The following is an 11,835-nucleotide window of genomic DNA, read 5'->3' on the forward strand; positions in this document are numbered from 1 at the left end:
TCTAATAAGAACAACTGTCGCTGACAAGAAACAATTGCCAACTGTCACTTTTGAGGATTGGCCAACTGCAAATAGGACCTCAACGGCGCCAACTCACTGCACGATAGAATAGATAGGATATACAAATAATTTTAATTATTCATCTAGAGATACGAAACCCTAAGAAAGCAAGTAATCAGGTACGAAATTGAATCGAGGGCTTGCTACCTGACGAACCGGCGATCCAAAAAGAAGAGGAACGTCACGCAAGGAAACATCGGGTCAGCAACTAGAGATTAGGGTTGCAATGCGGCGAGGAAACAGCCATGGAAACCCAATGGCAGTGCAGGCAGCGAGCAATGCGGCATGATTTGGTGGAGCAGAGGGCATAGGCAGGTGCGGCACTGGCTAACATGGTGGCTAGGGCGCGGCACAGGGCGTGCGGCAGTGTGCGGGTGGCTCTGGCGCACGGCGGTGCAGCAGGGAGGCGCGCGGGCGACGCTAGTGTGGGTGCAGGGCGGATTCGGCGGCGCAAGATGTGGTGGCGCGTGGGCGGCGTGCGGCGGCGCTCGGGCACTGAAGGTTGCGGTGGCGCTGCGGCTGCTAGGGCATGGGAGCAAGGCAGCGATGTCGGCGTGGTTGCGGCCTTAGGTCAAACAGCGCTACGATTAAATAGTGGCCCCCAACGTGACGGGAAAGGAAAATAGAGAAAAGAGATTGAATCCTGCACGTTTTCAACTGACCGGATGCTCCGGTGGCAGCGACTGAATGCTGTCACCCAGCGTCTGGTCGATTCCAGAGAGGTCCAAAACCACTGGAATCGCGACCGGACGCGTCCGATCCCTACTGACCGGACGCAGCCAGAGTCTGGTGCAAGCTGTCTCCTTCATCTTCGATCGACCGAACGCTGGATTGCCTTCTGACTGGACGCTGGGAGAACACTGTTTCAGCGTCCGATCACTCCTTCTTAGCAGCAGTCCACCTCCTATGAACTGACCGGACGCAGGACATCAGAGTCTGGTGTAGCGTCCGATCACTCTTTTTCTAGCAAATTTTCAAAGTCCTTCGTGCTGCCTATTCCCAATCAAGTCCCAACTTCAATAAGATCCAAATAAACACCAATTGGGACTAATGTGAGTGACCTCTCTCAAACCCTCATGTTTTTCAAAAATATTTTACCTTAGGCTATAATTCTTTTTAAGAAAATAGGCAATAAGAGGGCAATTGAAGATAAACGACAAAACAACATTCATGCATATGTAATGCAATACTTGAAAGTAAATCTTGTTGCTTGTCAAGTTTGATCCAAGGTTAAGCTTCTTCACACACTTTACGACGGTTATCTTAACCATGTTAGACAAGCCCTATATGCATTACCAAAGATTAAACATGTTATATATTACAATGCAATGCAAGGGACAACACAAGCTCATCTTTTAGTAAAGTTGCTAAAATCAAGAACATTGAGCTCATTCTGCAATCTACAAAATGTTGCCTCATCCAACGGTTTAGTGAAGATATCTGTCAATTGATCCTCGGTCCTTACACCTTCTAGTGATATATCATTCTTTGCAACATGATCTCTAAGAAAGTGATGGCGGATATCTATGTGGTTGGTGCGAGAGTGTTGAACCAGATTATTTGCAAGTTTTATGACACTTTTATTGTCGCACAAAAGAGGTACTTTTTCTAGAACTACACCATAGTCTAGCAAAGTTTGTTTCATATAAAGTATTTATGCCCAACAAGCACCCACGGCAATGTATTCCTCTTCGGCCGTGGACAAAGCCACACTATTTTGTTTCTTGGAGGACCAAGACACAAGTGATCTACCAAGCAAATGGCAACCTCCGGATGTGCTCTTTCTATCAACTTTGCACCTGGCATAATCCGAATCAGAATAGCCAATTAAATCAAATCTAGCTCCTTTGGGATACCAAAGGCCAATGCTTGGTGTGTGCTTAAGATACCTAAGGATTCTTTTAACGGTAATCAAATGAGTTCCCTTAGGATTAGCTTGAAATCTAACACACATACACACACTAAACATGATGTTGGGCCTAGATGCGGTTAAATATAACAAGCTACCAATCATAGAGCGGTAGAGAGTTTGATCAACCGTGTTACCTCCCTCATCTAGGTCGAGATGTCCATTAGTTGGCATTGGTGTCTTCATTGGCTTACATTCATCCATCTTGAATCTCTTGAGAAGATCATTTATATATTTCTCTTGAGAGATGAAAATCCCTTCTCTCATTTGCTTGACTTGAAAACCAAGAAAGAATGTAAGCTCTCCAATCATTGACATCTCGAACTTCTTCGACATCAATTCACCAAACTCTTTGCAAGAATCTTCATTTGATGATCCAAAGATGATATCATCAACATACACTTGACAAATGAAGATATGCCCATAAAGCTTCTTGGTGAATAGTATGGTGTCGACCTTCCCAATGGTGAAGCCCTTCTCAATGAGGAAGTCCCAAAGGCGCTCATACCAAGCTCTTGGGGCTTGCTTAAGTCCATATAATGCCTTGGACAACCTATAAACATGATTATGATATCTAGGGTCTTCAAACCCGGGAGGTTGATCAACATAGAATAGTTCATTAATAAAGCCATTTAAAAACACACTTTTCACATCCATTTGATATAATTTCATTTCATGATGTGATGCATATGCAACGAGGATATGAATGGCTTCTAGTCTTACAACCGGTGCAAAGGTCTCTCCAAAATCCAAACCTTCAACTTGAGAAAACCCCTTTGCCACTATTCTTGACTTGTTCCTCACAACAACGCCTTGATCATCTTGCTTGTTTTGAAACACCCACTTTGTTCCAATGACTCTTGCACCTTTTGGCCGCTCTTCAAGAGTCCAAACTTCATTGTGGGTGAAGTTGTTCAACTCTTCATGCATGGCATTTATCCAATCCGAATCTTGAAGAGCTTCTTCTACCATAGTAGGCTCAGAGCAAGAGACAAAAGAGTGATGAGCAATAAATGAAGCAAGTTTTTGTGAGCGAGTCATTACACCGTTTGATAGACTCCCTATGATGAGATCTTGTGGATGATCTTGTAGTAGAGGTGTATTTCTTCTATTAACCACTTGAGGGGGAGGTTGTGGAGCATCAACATCTTGTGCTTGTACCACCATTTGCTCATGGGAGACATGAGTATCTTCATTTTCTACTCTCCCATCTTTTTCACCATCTTGTGGCACATTTGTTGAAGAAGGTGGATCAATCACTTGTACATCATCTTCATCATCTTTAGGCTTGATGTCTCCAACTGGAATGTTCTTCATAGCCTTCCTCAATGGTTCATCACCTACATCATCAAGATTCTCATGTGCTCCTTGGGAGCCGTTAGATTCATCAAATTCCACATCATATGTTTCTTCAACCAAGCCAGTGGCATGATTAAATACTCTATATACTTTGGACTTTGATGAGTAGCCAACAAGAAAGCCAATATCACAACATCTTTGAAACTTCCCTAGGTGTTGCCGCTTCTTGTAGATGTAGCATTTGCAACCAAACACCCTAAAGAAGGAGACGTCCGGCTTCTTCCCATTGAGCAACTCATAAGGTGTCTTGCCAAGGAACTTTTGAAGGAATAGGCGGTTGGATGCATAGCATGCGGTGTTGATAGCTTCCGCCCATAGAGCTTCGGGGGTGTTATACTTATCAAGCATTGTTCTTGCAAGAGTGATCAATGTCCAGTTCTTTCTCTCAACTACACCATTTTATTGAGGAGTATATATTGCGGAGACCTCATGTTTGATTCTGACTTCATCACAATAGGCTTCTATGTTTGTGTTGTCAAATTCTTTACCGTTGTCACTTCTTATCTTCTTGAGCTTCACTTCAAATTCATTTTATGCTATCTTGGCAAACTTCTTGAAACAAGATGCAACTTCGGATTTGTCATGAAGGAAGAATACCCATGTATACCTTGAATAGTCATCAACAATTACAAGACAATAAAGATTTCCTCCCAAACTCTTGTATGTTGTTGGTCCAAATAAATCTATATGAAGGAGTTCTAGCACTCTTGTGGTTGACATGAAAGCTTTGGTTGGATGAGTATTTGCATCTTGCTTGCCGGCTTGACATGCACTACAAAGCTTGTCCTTCTCAAACTTCACATCCTTCAACCCTCTCACCAAATCATTCTTCATTAGCTTCTTGAGTGAGCTCATCCTAACATGAGTAAGTCTTCTATGCCATAGCCACCCAAGTGTTGTTTTGGTGAATAGACAAGTCTTCAAATTTGCATCTTTGGAGGTGAAGTCCACTAGATATAAGTTGTTGTATCTAAATCCATTGAATATCACTTGATTGTCATCTACCTTGGATACAACAACCTCCTTCTTGGTGAACAAACATTGAAAGCCGAGATCACACAATTGTCCAACGGATAGCAAGTTGAAGCTCAATGAAGCAACATAGAGCACATTGGAGATGGAATGATCATTTGATATTGCCACTTTGCCCAATCCTTTAACCTTGACCTTTGAATTATCTCCAAATGTTATTTTCTCTTGTCCATCTACCTCTTCATCTAGCGAGGTGAACATACGAGGATCACCGGTCATATGTTGAGTGCAACACTATCAATAACCCAATGACTTCCACCGGTCTTGTAGTTCACCTACACACAAGAGATCAAGCTTTAGGAACCCAAACTTGTTGAGGGCCCTTCACCTTCTCAACAAGTGACTTTGCAACCCAAATTTTCTTAGGCCTATTCTTGTTGGGAGGTCCTAAGAACATGACTTTCATTTTCCCACTAGAATCTTTTCTAAGTATGTAGTGAGCATTGAAGGCAAAAGGTCTAGCATGCTTGGACAAGGGTTGTGGTGGTGGAGTTTGACACTCATGAGCAAAGTGGCCTTCTTGTCCACACTCAAAACACTTCTTTGATTTTGGCTTTTGTTGTTGTTGAGCTTGAGCCTTCTTCTCTTTGTTTGCCATGTACCCAATGCCACTTCTATCCATCTTCATGACGGTGTTCATTAGTAGCTCACTTTGAAGATACTTGCCTCTAGTGAACTTGCTCAATCTAATCTTGAGATGCTCTTTCTCTAACTTGACCTTCTTGTTCTCCTCCTTTAGAGCATCATTGTTTTTCTCTTCCTTGAGCTTCTTGTTTTCTTCTTTGAGCTTCTCATTCTCAAGCATCAACTCACCATCATAATCAAGAGTTTCTAGCACAATAGTGTTGTGGCTTTTGATCTCTTCAAGATCTTTCTTGAGCTTTTCATTGTCATTCTTGAGCTTGACAAACTCATCATAATCATCGGCCTCAACCACTTGCTTGCCCTTGCTACTAGAACTTTGCTCAATGCTCTCAATGATCAAATCATCATATGATGTGGCTATATCAATCTTAACAACATTGTTAGTAGCATCATGTGACTCATTGGATAAATATTCTTGAGCAATAACAAGATTATCATGATTAATCTTGAGAGTAGTATATTCATCTTTTAGCATATTATGGCTAGTGATGAGCTCTTTATGCATCCTCTCAAGTTTATTATGTTTATCTTTAAGCTCTTTCTTAGAAGATTTGAGCTCCTTGAGTTTGGATGACATAGCTTCATTTGCTTCTCTAAGCTCAACACTAGCCTTTTTGGCTAAATTATATTTAGCTAAAAGAGAATCATTTTTAGCTTCTAGCTTGTCATTCTTAGCTCTAGTATTTATAATGATCTTGGAGTATTTATTTAGCAATTTAACAAGATCATCATAAGAAGGTGATTCATATTCATCATCATCACTATCGCTATCATCATTACTAGCATGTTCATCACCACTACTCTCATCATCATTTGATACCTTGCGTTCACCCTTGGCCATAAGGCATAGGTGTGTAGAGGATGATGGTGATGGTGGCGGTGAAGATGATAAAGAGTCAATAACAATGGCGGCCACCTTCTCGTTGTCACTATCATTATCGGATGAGCCACTAGATGAATCAATGTCCGTGAGCCAATCACCGACGATGTATGCCTTTCCACTCTTCTTCTTCTTGTGGAAGTCCTTCTTGCCATCTCTCTTCTTGTATGGCTTGTCTTTCTTCTTCTCATCTTCATCACTTGAGTCATCTTTCTTGCCCTTGTTCTTGTTCTTGAACTTGTCTTTCTTGGGCTTTGTGCATTGGTGAGCTAGATGACCAAGTTGTCCATAATTGTAGCAATTCATCTCAGAGATTGGCTTCCTTCTAGAGCTAGTGAATAACTTCTTCTTGCCATCAAACTTGATGCCACTCTTGTTGAGCTTCTTTAGCATCTTGGCGGTTTTTCTCACCGTGAAAGCAAGGCTTGCATCATCAACTTCATCATCACTTGAGCTCTCATACTCAAGCCTTGCTTTGCCCTTCTCTTGACTAGCTTTGAATGCTAAGTCCTTTTCTTTCTTCTTGTTAGAGGATGAGCCATCTTGAGGTGTGATGTGCATGTACATCTCATGAGCATTGATCTTTCCCAAGATTTGTGTTGGTCTAGCGGTGGAAAGATCACCTTGATGAAGCACGGTCATAATGTGCCCATATTTATCAATGGGGAGGACATTCAAGATCTTTCTTACAACATTGGATGGTTGCATTTGAGTTAGTCCAAGCCCATTGACTTCCTCTACAAGAACATTCAAACTTGAATACATTTCATTAGCATATTCTTTAGGAAGCATTTCAAAAGAGTTAAGCTTTTTATGACAAGATGATAGCGTTCCTCACGCTCACTCTTTGTTCCCTCATGGAGCGCACAAATGTCCGACCATAGTGCATGGGCGTCTTTGTGGTTCCTCACCCGGTTGAACACATCTTTATAAAGGCCTCTAAATATGGTGTTTCTAGCCTTTGCATTCCATTTTTCATAATTCAACTCATCGCCTTGTGGGTGTGCGGCATCCCAAGGTTTTGGGAAACCTTGTGGTGCCTATAAGTCCTTGCCCTCCTGATATGATATGAATGTAATCTTTGAATTTTGTTATAACTAACCCACGCCATGATTTGTAGAATGCAAGTGCATATTATAAAACAAATGCCAAGTGTGCAATCCGGGTATATAGACCCTCAAGCTATAGCACAAACAAATTTTAATTACCCTAGACAGTGGAAACTGGATGCCAAAGTGGCAGCTGCTAGAAAGACCCTTCGGGAGAAAGAGAACATCCGTGCGAAGAAACTAAGGCAAGAGTCCCTTAAGGTTTTGGCATACATTGCCCTGGCTTTTAAAAATCTCCAACAACACTCTACTATATGGCTACCATACAACTTCGAGTAAGTTCAACTCTATACTTAAAGCTTTGTTCGATATATTTTATTCGATGCAAAAGAGCTTATCTGGTTCTATGATTAAATTCATGTAACAACCACTGGATTTGTATAGGCGTCGATGTCAGGAGGAGCATGGCATGTGTCTTTAATTCAATAGATAGGGACCCGGTGACATACAAAGACTTCATATCGATTCTCAAGACGTATACATATGGATAATCCTCATTAGCTTATATATTTGTATATATACTTGTAACATTCACTTTTGGATACTAACAAGTTGCATTTGCTAAAATAATTCAAACAGAGCATTCAGGTTCTATGTCAATAAACATCACGGAAGGCATGATCCAGTAAGAAAGGAAAGGATGGCTATAAAAACACTATGTGCGGTAAGTGTAACTTACTTTAGTACTCTATTACATGGCTGTCAAAAGCATTACTTAATATTTCCATATACAAAACACACAATGCCCCAAGCAGAAGTCTGGGAGTGTACATTCTAGATACTATGTATGTTCTATGATGAGTAACACCGGTGCCTGCAGGAGACACCCCTTAAGGGTAAGTTTGAACCTCTTCACCCATAGTATAAAAACTTCGCACATGATATGAAATACTAAACCGAAACTTGTTCTCTTGTAGTGGAAAGAAGATAAAGAAATGAAAAGAGACCCATACAAGGATGACCAACTCTTAGAGCTCGTCGGCGACCTTTGCAACTTTATATTGGAATAGATTGTACACGTCAAAGGCACCTACCATGATCAAGATTATGACTTAGGTAGAAGTCCTCAATACCAATACCTTCGTGAGACTGAAAGGCTAACTCTAGACTGTTGATAACAATGTGTATGGAATTTGACATTGGTCTTACCTTGTGGGACGGTTTGGACTTGTGGAATGAATTAGACTTGTGAATTATGTCTATTTAATGATAGATTATATATATTCTTATGAATTGGACTTGTAATGGTTGTTTATATAATGCTCTTGTGCTTATGGTCAGATTTGAATTATATATATATATATATATATATATATTCTGGTCGAATTTGAATTGTAAATTTGAATTTTTTTTATAGAAAAATGTACTTTAGGGGCGATTCTAGATTGAACCGTCCCTACAAACAGGTATTATAGGGGCAGCTTGTACTACAGTCGTCTGTACAAATCGATTTATAGGGGTAGCTGATAACACCAGCTGCCTCTATAAATCGATTTATAAGGGCGGTCTGGGAACCGCCCCTACAAATGCATGATTTGTAGACACCGTATGGTAGGGGCGGTTGGCCGAGCCGCCTCTATAAAGCCTCACCAACCATCCCCAGAAACAATTCCTGTAGCAGTGGTTACATGAATTTAATCATGTGCTGCCTGTAAATTGCAAGGGGCGTGTTTCTTGCCAAGTGGCTACAAGACTGCGACTGCATATTTGTACTAACCTATGTGCTGTTTACAGGAATCCGGGAGTGTGGTTGATAACTCGCTGTGGTTTATTGTTCGAGAATCACTTTGACGTCCATCATTTCAAGCTCTGTATTTCGATTTTGTTTATGTATGGTCTGTTCTTCCGGATCGTTGCATTTATGGCTATGATTTTACCGAATAAGAAATGAGTGAATTCAAGATGTACACCTTTCTCATACACATATTCATTTAACTGTAAATTAGTTGCTGTTCTTTACTACTAAAAGTGAATAAAAGTGAAAGGTGCAAAAACTTGGTCTTCACAGCCTGTTGTAATCACAGGGAAAGGAAGATGCTTGAGATACCTCATCTTGAGTAATTATATTATAGTTCATTACTTTGCACAGTATTATTGGTGTTTTAACGATTTGTGTTAGTAGCCTTGTATAAGCTACCATGGTAAACATAAGAAGTGTTCTTCCTGTGCAAGCAGGAAAGATGGGGAAATTTCCAAGATTTGATAGTACCGAAAGAAGGGCGGGCCTGGTGCAAACGGTAGAGTCTTACCGTCTATGACCAGAAGGTCCCGGGTTCGAGTCGTGGTCTTCTCGTATTGCACAAGCGAGGGTAAGGCTTGCCAGTGAGACCCTTCCTGAACGCCCTTTTTTGATAGTAACCAAAGGTTTAAAATGAAAGTAGATCCGTTAATTTCAAAATCATGTGTCATGGATTGGGCTGCCAAGTGGGACAGAACTGGGCTGCCATATGGGCTGGGTTGAAGAGAGTGCTTCAACTGCAAAAGGAAGGAGCAACGTTGGGAGAGGGGGATCCCTGAGAACAGAACCAATAACCTGAGTTTACGTTCTATCTGTGTCCACAACTGTTCTAGCTGTCTACCTCTGATTCCCTTCTTTCCTTACCTAATTCCCTCTAAATCCTCTTATACTGTAACTGGAATTGAGTAAATCTTAGTGTTGTTGTTGATTATTCTTGCCTGGATATCAAGGTCTGTGACAACATGGCCTTCGTTTTGTTTAAGTTTTTGAAAGGCATGGCCAAGTAGGGGTCGAAATGGATTGATTCCTTGAATGTGCAATAGAAATAAAACAATTCAAATTCAAATACAAGTGCGAATGTCTATTTGATTTTTTACAACCTCAGGCTTGAAGCCCTTTTGATTGGAGACACCTAAACTTTTACAAATTCTAGGAGGGGATCATCCCAAACACGATACGGATCCCAGGTCTCAACTATGTGATATACATGCAAGCTCGTGCATGCGCAGACAGAGTTACCAGTTATGTGAATGAATATGCATGAGATATCTACGTGTACAAAGTTTTCCTGCACTATCCATCGACAAGGAATCTAGCTTGGAGTAGAATCGTAGAGTCAGATTCTAGTTGGATCCTTGAGATGCCCAACACCAATGCTTAAAAAAGTCCTTTCAGACTGGCCATCGCTTCAGCTATATCACTTTATCATGAACCGGAGACAAATTCCGTTAGGGTTTTACGCTATGCATGCTTGCTTTACTGTTTCCTCTCTCTTGTTTTTTCGAATTAGTTTGCTCTTTCTCTCTAGATATATGTGCCCTCCCATATATATATTGACAACAAGGAAACTGCAGGAAGATTAGATATGGTCCCATATGGAAAGTTCGTCATTTATCTATAGGTGAAAATACATAATGGTACATCCAATATTAAGTTCAAAATTAACAGCATGCATGCCATTTTATTTCTCCCATCAGAATTTTGGAGTGTTTCTTGATCAAGCATGATAAAGTTGGTTGTCAAGAACAAGATACTTCGTTGTTTTTGCAAAATTTATTAGCAATCGAGACCAAAATAATGGATACACAAGCACTTCGGGGCACATCCCACCCTAGTCTTCTGTTTTACGGGTCAACTAGGACAGAAACATGCAACGAGCCTCTTTTTCTATCAGAACTGCAAAAAGTGAAATAAATTTATTGAATGGAAATGCTGAAATGCTTCTAATATGCCTGGTCTTCGTATTTTCTGATGTGAGAAAACAAATAAATCTAGACACAATGCTCGACGTACTACAAGATAATTTCATTTTGTTTTGAAAGTTCCCCGAATCTCGTCTCTCTATGTAATGATGTTTATAACATGTAGTACATCCTCTATCTATCGGACTAGACAAGCCAATCACATCATCGTCTCATATTCATGAAGGGGTTACAGAGGCTGACGTTCATGCGTCTTTCTTCAGGAGGAATATTTCTTTAGAAAAGATAATTCTTTCAACCTATACAGACAGTGTAGCGATAGCTAGCTAGGTTTGTGAAAACCATGATGTGTTGTTGGTATTAGTGAAAGCTCAAGAACTGCATGAAGCTTTAACATCTACAAACTTAGAGGAAATCATGGTGATATATATGCTACTGAGTACTGACTACCATCCAAGTGACAAACAATAAAGCTAATGCTATGCTGCAGGAGTCAAGATTGTACCTGATTGCCCATGAACAGTGGGATTAGATTGTCTCAACGGCTAGATATATTGCCTTTTTCTTTCTAGCTGGTGGTAGACATGTCGAATTAGTGGATGCCTGGAACCACCTGAAGCAAGTTATAAAATTGTAGGATTCCAGCAAGTTAATTCTTTTGAACGTCAAAAGAAATAATCATGGTGTTATTTTTCTTCAGGTGGTATTTTTCTTCAAAAGAAATAATTCTTTTGAACCTAAAGTAGCAAAAAAATCATGGTGTTTTATTTTTGTTAGCGAAATTTAGAAGTAATCATGCTAATACTTTTGTCTACTTTTGGGCTTGTGTGTACGAACCGCCTTTTTTCTCGGTATAAAACTGACAAGGTTTTCAAAAGTAGTTCAAAAGTAATGGCAGCCTGAACTTGTGGTGAATGAAAATCATGTAAAAAAAAGTTCTAAAAATACGTGATGATCAAGGGATGTGTGCAGCAAATGGCCATATTGAAGATATTATGGAACGACATGAAGTTCAGTATGATGAATATATAATGCCAAGCTAATACTGAAATCTTATACACTAGTACAGAAACGGGCTTTACTCCCGGTTGGAAAACCCCTTCAGTCCCGGTTTCTCAACCGGGAGCACGAATCCGGGACTAAAGGGCCCATCCTTTAATCCTGGCTTCTCGCCCGGGACT

Source organism: Miscanthus floridulus, chromosome 12 (assembly GCF_019320115.1).
Source record: "Miscanthus floridulus cultivar M001 chromosome 12, ASM1932011v1, whole genome shotgun sequence".
Lineage (NCBI taxonomy): Eukaryota > Viridiplantae > Streptophyta > Magnoliopsida > Poales > Poaceae > Miscanthus > Miscanthus floridulus.